Genomic DNA, 12,877 nt, shown 5'->3' with positions numbered 1-12,877 from the left:
GGGTGTCACTGGTTGCGGGGCTCGTTCTGGCGTCATCTGCAGCAAGGCTCAGTTGGCCACACAGTCCGGTTTTCCAGTAGCTTTGCGTATCTACCGCGGAGGCTGAACCTCACCAAACGCCCGGCAAACGGAACGGCGGGGATGACCACCGAGCGGCAGCTTCACGGCCTTGCCGGCGGCCTCCCCGCGCCAAAGCCAGGCTCCCGGCAAGTGCCCCTGGAGGAGCGGAGGTCCTGGAGGGACCAAGAGAAGACGGAGTGTCATCTTTCTGGAAGACAAGATGAAAGTTCGCCAGAAGCAGGACGAAGGCGTGAGTATTGCTCCGTAGGGCGCCTTTTTGGTGTTTAGTTGACCGTGCTCTCCCTTAAGAAAAACGAGAAGGCCATTCGGGCCAGCATGGAGCGTGTGTCGCTCCTGTCTTCCAAGATGCTGTAAGTCCCACGTGATGTCAACATCGAGAAGATGGAGACTCAGTACTTTTAGGTGGAGGAGCAGACCGTGGGGGGCGGGAGATGACGCAGAAGGCCGTTTGCAACCAAGCCAACACATCTACAAGCAACTGGTGGAAACCTCGGGGAAGGGCGACCTAGATATGTTTCAAGCGGGCAGGGGATGGTTTGAGAAGTTTAAAAATCGCTACTGTCTGCGTGGTTGATGGGAGAGGAAGGACCGTTAAATGTAGAATCTGCACCCAAGTATTCCAAGCAGTCCCAGAGACTGATGAGAGCTAGAGGCTATGTGCCTCCACAGGTCTTGAACACCAAGGAGATAAGCCTGTTATGAAAGTGCATACCTGAGCATACTTTTAGTGAAAAACAGAAATCTGGGAAGTTTAGAGAAAGGTAGGAACAAGATTTCCCTCATTATTTTGTGGTAATGCCTCAGGTGACAAAATGATAAAACCACTACTGGTTAACAAAGACAGTAATCCCATTTGTCTTTTCAAAAGGATAAAAGGCACATTCCCGTTTTCTGGCGATCACACCCCAAGGTATCAGTAACCGCCACTACTTTTTTGGATTGGTTTCATAATTGTTTTATCCATGGAGCCTGAAGTTATTTAAAAGAAAAAAAATATTCAATTCAGAGTACTGCTAATTGTGGATTAATTAGCACCAACCACCCAGACTAATTATTCTTTGCTCTTTCTAATGTTGATATTGGGTTTCTCCCTGGGGAAGGCACTAGCTTGTTTCAGCCCTTGGATCAGGGTGTAGTTCAAGCATTCAGGAGGTACACCAAGCATGTGTTTGACAACTTTGCTGACTGCATTGTGAGAAACCGTCGCCTTATTTTGAAGGAAACATGGCAACATTATATCACTGTTAACGATAAAAGAGGCGATGGATGATATACAGCCAGCCTCTCAATACAGCTTGGTGGAAATTTTGGGAGGATATTGTGAATGATTATGCATCTTTCCCTAAAGCTGATGAAGAAGTTGAGAAAATCTTAGAGTCTCAAAATGGATGGGTTTTAAATTCACTGGTATCAAGAAAAGTGAAATTAATGAGCTACTAAAGTTTCAATCTGGCAATACTGAAAATCTATATCTATACATGAGGAAGAAGATGACTCCTCTCAACCAGAGGTGAGGAATTTGAATGCTGTCTTACCCATGCCTCAAGACCTCATAGATGCTGCAATTCATATAGATACTTTCCTGTGTGGAAGTTTGGCTTTTAAAAAAGATGTCAATATGGGCCAGCCTGTGGCTCACTCGGGAGAGTGTGGTGCTGATAACACCAAAGCCACGGGTTCGGATCCCGTATAGGGATGGCTTGTTAGCTCACTGGGTGAGCGTGGTGCTGACAACACAAAGTCAAGGGTTAAGATCCCCTTACTGGTCATCTTTTTAAAAAAATTAAAAAATTTTAAAAATTAAAAAGGTGTCAATAAATTGCTGTATACTTATGAAGAGGTGCAAAAGAACCTTCGAAATAAAGCAAAGGAGTTGAAGGAAGAGAAAGAAGACACAAAGGATGAAGAGGAATCTGAGGGGAAGACTGAGTCATTGTCAGAGTCTCAGTCTGAGTCTGAATTCAATACAGAGAAGAAGATAGAGGATAAGAAGCCTCCAGAAGAAGACCCTGGACCCTCAAACAGTGGCACTAAGACCCTTGATATATCTGTAGAATCTGCTTAAAGCTGTTGTTGTAGAATTGGATTTTTGTCTGTTTGGGTTTTTTTGGTAGCTGGCCAGTACAAGGATCCAAACCTTTGACCTTGATGTTGTAACACCACACTCTAACCAACTGAGATAACCAGCCAGTCCAAAATTTGACTTTTGGAATCTAACCTAGGCATTGAATCTGGAAAGAGTAAAGGTGCATGAATTGAAGGACAAAGAGGATCCAGAGGCTATGTCTCCCAAGTAACAGTTCATATCTTGCTGTCCCACGCTTGTTACCCCAACATCACCTTCACTGATAATGGCATCCTTTAATCACCAGCCACACATCCCAACACTTATTCATTGAACAGACTTTGAGCTTAAACTCTGTGCAGGGTCCTGTGTTAAACATGGGGATATCATCCCAGGAAATCTTCTCAGGATCTGAGGTAAATTGTCATTAACAGTGTATTCTTAGTAATGTAATCAGTATAAAAGGTTATGGTATTGATTTATTTTAGTGGACTTTAAATGTAAAGGTTTTCTTTGGACCACTGACTTTCATTTTTCTAACCATATTTTTTCTACAGATATTAAGTTCCTTAAGCATAAATGGAGGTTTTCTGAGTTTACCTTGGCAGTTGACATGAGACTACTTGCTCTTGAAATGGTGGTGATGGTACATTTTATGAAGCATGGTTAACATTAATCTTCCGTGTTAATCTTCACTTCAGACCTGTGGAGGAGGTATTAGCCCTTTTTTTTACCAACAAAAGCCCAAAAGCTCAGAGAGGTTAGTAACTTGCCTGAGTCTGCAAAGCTAACAATGTAAATGACAGGACAAGGGTACAACTGATTAATTAACTACTTTGTCAGAAACTTTGGTAGGAAGTGTATCAGGCCTTCAAGAATTTATAGTCCCAAAGAGTGAGACAGACAGGTGAACAGGTCATTACGATAAATACAGAGGCTATGAAGTGGTATTCTGCAGGCCAGACTTGGTTAACATGTGTTTTGTTTAGTTTGACCAGTTTAAAGCAATTTGAGTTGGTTTCCAGCATTTTCTCCTCTTTTTCATTTAAGGTACTATTTACATACAATAAAATTTATCAGTTTGAGTGTACAAACTGTTGAACTTTTTTTTTTTTTTTTAAAGATGACCGGTAAGGGGATCCTAATCCTTGACTTGGTGTTGTCAGCACCACGCTCTCCGAAGTGAGCTAACTGGCCATCCTTATATATAGGGATCTGAACCCATGGCCTTGGTGTTATCAGCACCACACTCTCCCGAGTGAGCCACAGGCTGGCCCATGTTGAACTTTTTAACACATTTGTAAATGCCACCATAATCAAGATGTAGAGCAGTTCCCCTAACTTAAACAGTTTAGTTATACCCCTGTGCACTCAATTCCTTCCCTCACCCCCAGAATTGTCCTCATTTTAAAATTACAATATTTCACATTAAGAAACTGGATTAAAAATTTAGAGACCCTGGCAACAGTGGATCTGAATTCCTGAAAGATAACAATTAGCCATTACCTGCTGCTTTTCTTGTTTGCAGCTCCCCACAGGTTATGTTAAATGCTACCACCAAAGTATATGCAATGTGTCTTATGGGAAGAGGTCTGTGGAATCAACTCTGAGAATGGCTGCACTGAAAAGAGGAATGAAGTAGGGTGAGAATTAGGGAGCAAGAGTGTTCTAAGCCCAGGAGAATTAGAAGGGAGATCCTGGGAGGAAGGGGTGATGGCTGGGCCAGAGAGGCAGCCATATATGTGCTTCACTTGTTTGCTTTTGTTGGTGGGTTGGGCCTCTTTAAAGTAGGAGAGTTTTGTGTATGTGTGTTAGTGTTTGTGTGCTGTGGTTTCTAGAGGTTTTGTATTCTAAGAAAGGTTTATGTCTTTTTATCTGTCCATCTCTGGGGATTTTATGATTTTTTGTTTGCTTGAATGAAAAAAGCAAATAGTATATTTTTGTAAGGGTCATAGGTCTGCATGTCGTACTTGGGTTGTATGTTTCAAGGAAGAGTATCTATCGCCCACTGAAAATTCCTTTCTGCTTTTCCCAGCTCTCTCCAAGGTCTCCTTCCAATGTCTCCTTTTGCCCAGCCTGGCTGGGGCAGGATGCAGCAGTGGGGCAGGCAACAAGCTGTGGGGGGACAGTTTAGGTTTTGGTACCTGCCCACCAGCCTGTAGTGTGCTGGAGGCTGTAGTTCCCTGCTGCCAAGCAGCTAAATTAAGTGTTGCTAAATTAACAGCGATGCCACAGACAGGCTGGGCTCATAGTCCCTCAACCAGGCTACCCACGGCCTTCTTTCCTTATAAGAGTATGCCTCCTGGTGAGTGCCCCATGCTAAGATGGTAAGAACCCACTGTCAAAAGACAAAATTACAACAAATTTAAAGATCTTAATTGGCTTTATTGCATTTCTAGAGTTGGGCGACACTACTTTCTGTAAAACAGAATAAGTGTTTCAATGAGTAGAGCAGAGGAGGTTGGCTGGATGCTACAAACCCTTCACCCCTAAACCCCCAAACTGAAGACTAAGAGAGAAGGAGAGGATGGAGGCATATTTCTCTTCATTGCTGCTGGCGTTTTGAGCTGGGGGCTGGCCAGGTAGGGCGTGAATGGGTAGATCCTTGGAGGCACCACTGAGGGTCCTGATTCTCAAGGTTATTAGCACCGCTTCATTTCCTGCCTTGTGGGGACAGGTGATTGGGCTGTGTTTCATGGCTAAAGGCGGGAAAGGGAAGTAGTGTCCTCTGATGTGAATTCTTATCTCAGCCTCACGTGATGTACTCTTTTCATCTTTCTATTGCAGTTACCATCTTGTTTTTCTGTAATTTTCTGGGGGCTTTGTTTTCACATCTCTAAAATATCTTAAAATATTAAGGTTGGAAGTGACTACAGAGTAATATTTTTTTTCTTTTACAGTAAATAAAGAAAAAGTCTTCCAATGTCTTCATGCTGTCCAGCTACATCAGGTAAGGCTAGCATCTTTTCTCACTCATTTACCACAGGACCACCCAGAGACGTGGTGAAATGGAAACACGACGTGGAGACTAAGGAATTAAGCTTGAAAAGCAGAAGAGGAGGAGCCTAGTCACCACCCTTCCCTATGTCTCATGGAAAGTTTCTGTCCCCTCTTTGAGCCTCACATTCTCCATCTGTAAAATGCAGAGCTAGAATGAGATAGTTTGAACAAATGGCTCTCAAAATTTTGGTCTCAGGACCCCTTTACACTTTCAAAAGTTATTGAGGCCCAGAAGAGCTTTGTTGGTGGGTTATGTCAAAGTTTACCATTTTAGAAATTAAAACAGAGAACTTTAAAAAATATTTTTAGATTATTTAAAGTAGCAATAATAAAACCATAACATAGTAACATAAATAATATATTTTTATGGAAAGTAACCATATTTTGCTAAAACAAAAAAAATTTAATGAGAAGAATGGCATCCTTTTACACTTTTGCAAAATCTGGCTTAATAAGAAAGCTGGATGTCCTCAGAAGCATCTTTAAATATTGGGATGCTTTTAAGCTCCTGATGATAAATGAAAGGTTTTCAAAATTCTAATTTTTGCTTGAAAACATGAATTTTATTATTGGCAATAGGTAATGCAAATTGTCTTCATTTGGGCAACAGGCTCATTTTGTCTGTATCTGAGAAATGTCTTCCTAATAACAAATTGTGGTTACTGAGCCTTGAAAGTAAAAATGGTGTTCCACCAAAAAAAGTGTCTAGTTTAGCTTGTGACTCAATCAGACAAGTTTAAGACAACCATTGAACTTAAGTATATAGCAGAAGTGCGTATTCTTTCATTTTGTCTCGCAGAATAATAAAAACACGTACTCAAGGGTCAAAATTCAATAAAAACAGTAATTTTTACCACTTCCTCAGAGTTGTTAAGTGCAACTGGCTTTTTAAAATGCATGTGTGGCAGTGAAGAATACAGTGACAGTGAATACAGTTTGGTGCCACTGTCTTGACTCATGCAAAGGTGCAGCAGTTTTACCCATCATTGCTTTTGCACCATCAGTAAAAATGTCAACATAGAAAGAGATAAAAGAAACAATTAGTAGTATTATGGAAACAGTTAGTATTATGGAAATACTTTTGACCTTGTGGATCCTCTGAAAGAGTCTCTGAGGTTCCCAGGGGTCAGTGGATCTCACTTTGAGAACCACTAGTCCCTTAACCCATATATTCAAAGTGTGGGGTAGAATTAGCATCACCTGGGAGCTTGCTAGTACTGCAGTCTCATGCTCACCCCAGACGTACTGAATCAAAGTACAGTTTAACAAGATTCCCAGGTGATTCTTATGCACACTAAAGCTGGAGAAGCACTGGTCTAAACCAGGGGTTCTCTACACCGGCTACATATTATAGTCACTTGGAAAGGTTTTTCAAACTAGCAATGTAGACCCCACCTTACAGATTCTGACTTATTTTGTCTGGAGTGGGGACAAAGTATGGTGTTCTTAAAAAGCACCCCAGTTTGAGTGTAATGTGCAGACTGGGACCCAAACCACCCATATGGCTAATAAAATCCTCTTCCTTCGCTTCTTATGGAACTAGGATTCTGTGAATATATGGTTATATAGGTCTCAAATCTAGCTGTAGAGAAGGCCCTTGTGTTACCACCTCACTAGAGCTGAGGGAATAAGGCACCACTGGTAGAACCAGCACTGTCGAGAAACAAATTTAACTGGTGAGGGAGAGCTTCAGGGTTAAGGGAGAGAACTCTAGTGCTTGACCTCCTATGTCAAAATGTGGCTCCCCACTAGCTATTTGTACCATAAGTGTCTGAAAAATACTAATACTTTGTGTATCTGACTTGCTCTATCTATAAAATGGGGATCATACTAATGGGTTGTTATGATTGTTAGAATTCATGTGTGAAGGGCACACGCGGAGTGCTGTATTGGTGTTAGCTCTTGCTACTGAAGTGTTAAAAAATGTCTATTCTTTGAATTCTGTGTCTACTTATAAAAACACATACACAGGTCTAGGTGTCCATGAAATAAGTTAGCAAAATTCATTGTCCTCAGGCACTCAATAAAATTCCCAACTTACCCCAAATGGTGAGACATTTACAGACATGTAAGTTATTAAACATGTTATGTCATGAAAACTTTAACTTGCCTCCTTCAGCAGGAAGGAAGCACAGGATTATCATCCCATTTGACAAATGGGAAACTGAGATCCAAGTCCTATGTTCTTCAGTCTAGAAAGTGAAGAGAACTTGCGTTGTGTGATGAGGGCCCATGGAAGAAATGGGAAAGAAGGGAGAGATTCATGTGGGCTCTGGCAGTCAGGGAAGATCCCTTGGAATAAGGTCAGTGGTTGAGTTGGGCTTTGGGGATAGAGAGGCTTTTGATAGATAAAGAGGAGGAGGGAAAATTTTCTAGGTGGAGAAAAGACTACAGAGGTATTGGAGAGGGGTTGTTTGGGGAATGCGCTAGGATGTATATGGGATAATAAAAAGAGTAGCTAACATGTAATGAATGCATTCAGTGCAGCTGGTGAAGTACATAAGTCCTTTATGCACCTTGTCGTATGTAATTCTCAGCAGTCTAGTCATGGAGGTACTGTTTTTGTGCCTTCTTTTGTAGGGGCCTTTAGAGAAGTGACTTGTCCATAGTCTCACCCTACTAAGGGCAGACTTAGAAGCTGAGCTCATGATGTGAGATTCTGAAGCCTTCTGGCCCAACTCACCATTTGCTGAAGGTTGGAAACCATTGGCTCAGGAGTTGGGGGCAGGGGGGGCTGGATAGATGGGTTCCAGCAGATTGCAGGGGGCCCCCAGTGAGGCTGGCCAGTTGGGTTTTTATCATTTGTTGATTCTAAACACAGTCACTTACACAGTCACTTACACGGGGCTCTACTTTCTTTCCAAAGGTTGGTGCATCCTGTTGAAATCCCAGAGGTCTTCAGTCTTCCCATGGACCAAGGAGATGTGCAATGTTTAAAGAGGCTTGAAGAGGGCATGGAGGAGAAGAGGCCGGGGGCAGTTTTTGTGCATATGTGCATGCTGCTGGTGGCCTGTAGCCTTCATCAGCTGCACTCTGGGAAAGGAGAGGCCTCTTTGTGTCTCCTGGCATCTCTGGATTCCATGTTCCTGTCAGCACAAAGGTGCTAAATAACCTGTGAAGGCTGAAGGTCTGAGGCTCCTAAGCCTGAAGAGAAGGCTGGGCCAGTCAGGTCAAGTGGGAACCGCCAGTACAAGTCTCTGAGGGCTTCATGCTTGGGGGAAGCTGGGGGTGAAGATGGTTGTTTGTAGGGTCGACGGGGAGGTGGCAGTGAGGGTGAAGTTTTTTATCTTCTTTAGTCACCGGGCCCATCTTGATTGCTCTCCTGCTTCTCATGGGGAAGAATGGGCCCAGTGACCTTGTTCACCTGAAAGTGTGTAGAATGAACGCCTCCTTCTAGTGGGACTTTCATGTGCTTTATTGAAAAGGATGAATTGCTGATGGTGGACTATAAGGGATCAGCAGGAGTATTTCTTCTGGCTAAAGATGCTTTTGTTGCTCCTGAGTCCTGAGGAGGGGGTTTGGGTCTGGGCTTCATGAGTATGTGTACAACTGCAGGAATATTAGGGCTTAGACCCAGCCTCACGGGTTGGGAGTGAGTCTTGGCTCTTTCCTATCCTGAATGTGACAGACATCAGAAGGTTCTGGTGTCTTGCTCAGTGGAGACATAGATTCTCCGTCTAGCATACTAACCTTTTCGCTTGAGCATAGATACTGAACTATGGGAATCTGTTAGACCAGTGTTTTTCAGATTTCTCGACCGAGCCCCAGGAGTTGACAGAGGGTACCTTGGGGGCTGCCTGGGCACGATACAGCCAGGGCTGCTCACACTGTTTCTGCTGCCCTCCTACATCTTGGGTATATGGTGGAAGCATGTAGGGAAGGCAGTGGCCTGCTGAGCCTCATGGAGTAAAAAGAAGAGAGACTTGTCCTAGGTCCCCTCTGTGAATCTATCACAAGGGAACTCCGTTCTGTGGAGACCATGGGCAGTTTGGGTACGTGTGCACAGATAGCTGTGGTATCCTGGGTCTCTCCTAGAGGAAAGGGTGTGGGAGAGGTAGTGCCAGGCTCAAGTTCTGATACCTGCCATACTTCTCAGACCTTAGTGCCCCCAAATATCAAATGTAATCTCCAAGTCCCCTTCTGTGGAGACCATGTAGGGACTTCAGGCTGAGGCCCTTTTGAATGTCCAGAGGATGCCAGTAGGGTTTTGGGTGGCTGTTTCAGGAGAACAAAGAATGATAGTGGTGATATCCCTTACTTTTTACAACAGATCAGTTTCTGATCCACATGGAAATCTTGTGTAAAGTAACCTTACTGAGAATGGACTGGGAACCCCAAATGGACTGCCTGTATTGCTTTCAGGATAAAGTTCAATTTCTAGGTCTGCCTTTCAAGGCCCTTCATAACCATGACTGACATTTTCATCATCACCTATCTTTCCTCCCCTACCCTGACAAATTGATGGCTCCACTATGCTGCGTGATGTGTTATTCCTGTGTTAATGCCTGTAGTGCTCTTTGGCATGAATGCTTGTGAAATTTGGCTGCTGCTTCGTAAGGCCTGGCTCCTCTGGTTGGAGGGAATCTCTTCCTCCTTGGTGTTACTGTTATTTTTGTACATTATAACAGCCTCGTATTTGTAGATTGTGAGCTTCTCAAGGTCAGGGACATGTTGAATCTATTTGATCTCTTGCACAGGATTTGGCAAATATTTCCCAAATTGATGTTTCAAAGATTTAAATAAACCTTTCTCTATAGTACACAGTTACTTTTAAGTTATGGAATTAGCAAAATCCAACTTCTTTTACTTGAACTTTCTTAAAATTGGACTAATTCCAAAGGAGGTTTTTCTGTCTGCGACTTTCATTGAGTCATTTTCTGTCGCCTCAATGCAAATTATCAGAAAACTTTCTTGGTGGCCTTCCTTTGCCTCGGTGTCAACATTGACTTATTATAGAAAATGGGAGGGGAGAGGGACATTTACTGAGTACCAGCTGTCTCTGCTGGGTACTATCCTAGGTTCTTAACATTATTTTATCCTTATAACTCAAGTCTCTGATTCTAAACCTGATGCTCTTATTGCTTTTCATTAATAGAGGTTTAATATGTCCCTTTGTAGGCCACAGACCCAGAGAACCTGCTGTAGCCAACTCTAAAGGAAGAGTTACTAGTTCTTTTTTTTTTTGCCAGCTGTCTGGTAGAAGGACCCAAACCCGTGACCTTGGTGTTATAAGCCTGCACTCTAAGTAACTGAGCTAATTGGCCAGCCCAGTTCTTAAAACATCTATATGGTAATTTGGTATGGTAGTTAAAAATATATTGCATTGTTTACAATAGCATATGCTATAACAAATCCTGTGAGTAGTGTTCCAAGAAATAAACTTTGGAAGCAAAGTCTTAAGTTGGTTATTTGGACACGTGATTGATTGTATGTACTGTTAACTTGACTAGGATCTTTGAATGTTACATTATTTAAATACTATCCAATACCTGTTCCCTGGCATTTTCCAGTCTTTAAATATTCCCTACAAGCTATTCTTTTTAAATACTACTAAGCTTAATATGCCTATTTATTAAACAAAAATTTTTTCTAATACCTACAGTAACAAGGAAAAGACTGTGAAGAATGAAGTATTTTAAGAATAGCTTATGATTTGGGTGAATTTCTGAGAATTCTAATTTCTTGTTCCTAAATTCCAAAGGTAAGTGTTTATTGTGAATTTGGAAACACTAACCTAGACCACAAAGAACCAGGTACTCTCCAGCCTGGAAGGCTCACTGATCTCAGGAGGGTTATATAGCTGCTCACTGTAGAGCTTGGTCTAGAATCCAGGTCTCAACGCCTAGTGTCATTCACTTTTCATTCCATTCTGTTGATTTCAGCTCAGAGAACCCCCCCCCCCCACCCCTTGCCCCAAGCTCCTATTATGGTTTTGTTCTGAGGTCAGCTAAAAAGTTGAAGCAGAGAGTGATAGAAAGAAGTGGGAACTAAAGTTAATGAAGACGTTTAAGGGAAGACATTATTAACACAACTAAGCCCTTCACTCAAGGGTTTAAAAAGCTACACTTTACCCCTGAAACTATAGAATTCAATTGAACCCATGGCCTTCACTTGTCCCTATAGCTCATCAGTAACATATGTGGAGGTTCCCTTCAAGTACCTGGGGAGCCAGGAGCAGCAGGGATTATCACTGGCATTTGAGAGGTGATAAAATTGAAGCAAAGGAACCTAACCAAAGTGTGGTACAGGTCATACGGAGGCAGGCCTAGAACTCATTGCAGATTGCTAGAATTGGGTGCCTATGTGTACTGAGTAAAGTTTTATAGTTCCTGTCCTTAAGTATTTTAATCGGTCAATTTCTGAGTTCATTTCCCATCTTTTATCTCACTGTGGCCTTCAGCTAAGGTTTTTTGCCCCCATGGGTCAGGTACTCCCAGTAGAAAGATGGTCCACATTCTCTCTGGCAGTAAGGTTGAGAATATTGCTAACAGAATGTTGTAGGCAGTGACAGGAGTGGCAAGGTGGGGGAGGATAGGGTCCTACCATTTCTCAACCTAACCTCCAGGAAACCAAGAGTAGAAGCCAGTTTCCTCTGCTGTTCAACAGCTGATAATTCACTGCAAGGAAGATAGGTGATTTTTCAAAGGGAACGTTTAAATTATAAATCCGACACATTAATTATAACTTTAATATAACAAATGTTATTAAAAGCAGCAATTCAAAACCATGAATCTTTTAGAAGGTGCACAGGGTTACAAGGTCAGTTGGCAGTAATGCAGCTATTATCTGGTATGAATGAAATGCTGGGATGGGGAGTCAGGGTGACCTTGTTAGGCCTTGTGCCGACTTCCCAAGTGGGGAAGACACCCCCTTCCCCCTCCTTACACTCAGAGCCTCTCTGGAACCCCAAGTAGGGAATGTGTGATGTACTGTAATGGGTATTGCTCTGGGGCTTTCTCAGGCCTGGAAAGCACTCCTGGGAGGTTCCTGTGCTCTCTAAAGCCAGGCAGGAAGCCACAGATTGGATCCCAGTTCTCACACCCTGCTGGGCTGGGGGCTGGCCTCTCAGCTCCCCTTCTACCTGGCCCCAGTCTGGGCCTTAGTGGCAGCAGCTATGGGGCTGAGAACGGGGAGAATTGGGCCCAATGCCAGCTCATCCCTGCCTGGGCCATGCCAGGAAAGCATAGGGACGTGGGTGAGCCATGCGCAGGAGGTAAGTTCCCTTTGAAAGGCACTGTAGGAGGTGAGCTTTAAGGCGGGGGGCATCTAAACTCTCAGGGACCCCCTGAATGCTCACAGGTAGGGAAGGGAGTCAGGCACTGTAATGGAAAAACCAGCTCCTCAGGCCTGCTGCCCCTGCTGCTGCCTGTCATTGTTCTGCCCACCTTCGCCTTCCAGCTGGCGGCCTGCAAAACCCAGCCAAGCTGGAGGCAACAGCAGCAGTTGGCAAGGCTGGTACCCATCTGGTGCCCCTGCCTCCCAGTCAAGGCACTTCTTTCCATTTTCCAATCAAGTGAGTCAGTTTCTAATATCTCTGGAAGCAGCAAAAATGAGGGGCTCCCTCCCTCCTCCCAATTTTGGTTTCCCTCCAGAAGGGGGGCTGAGTTTGAATGTTGGTTCTAAGAATTGTTTATACCCTCACTGACAAAGGCTTCCCTGTGAGGAAAGGGAAAAACCTCAACCTATCCCAAAAAGTGGTTTGTCACTTCAGGGCAGGACAGGGCAGAGGAC

General features: G+C 43.4%; 1 long non-coding RNA gene across 1 annotated transcript; it reads left to right on the top strand.

The window, feature by feature from the left end:
• The first annotated feature begins 28 nt into the window (after positions 1-28).
• Positions 29-10,447, top strand: LOC134366020 (uncharacterized). Its single transcript, XR_010022233.1, has 3 exons — positions 29-310; positions 5,047-5,096; positions 8,013-10,447. It is a non-coding gene; the product is annotated as an uncharacterized LOC134366020 (long non-coding RNA).
• Positions 10,448-12,877: the final 2,430 nt, after the last annotated feature.

The sequence above is a fragment of the Cynocephalus volans genome, chromosome 17, assembly GCF_027409185.1.
Source record: "Cynocephalus volans isolate mCynVol1 chromosome 17, mCynVol1.pri, whole genome shotgun sequence".
Classification (NCBI taxonomy): domain Eukaryota; kingdom Metazoa; phylum Chordata; class Mammalia; order Dermoptera; family Cynocephalidae; genus Cynocephalus; species Cynocephalus volans.
Note: the sequence above shows the minus strand (reverse complement) of the source record. Positions and strands in the feature narration are given on the sequence as shown.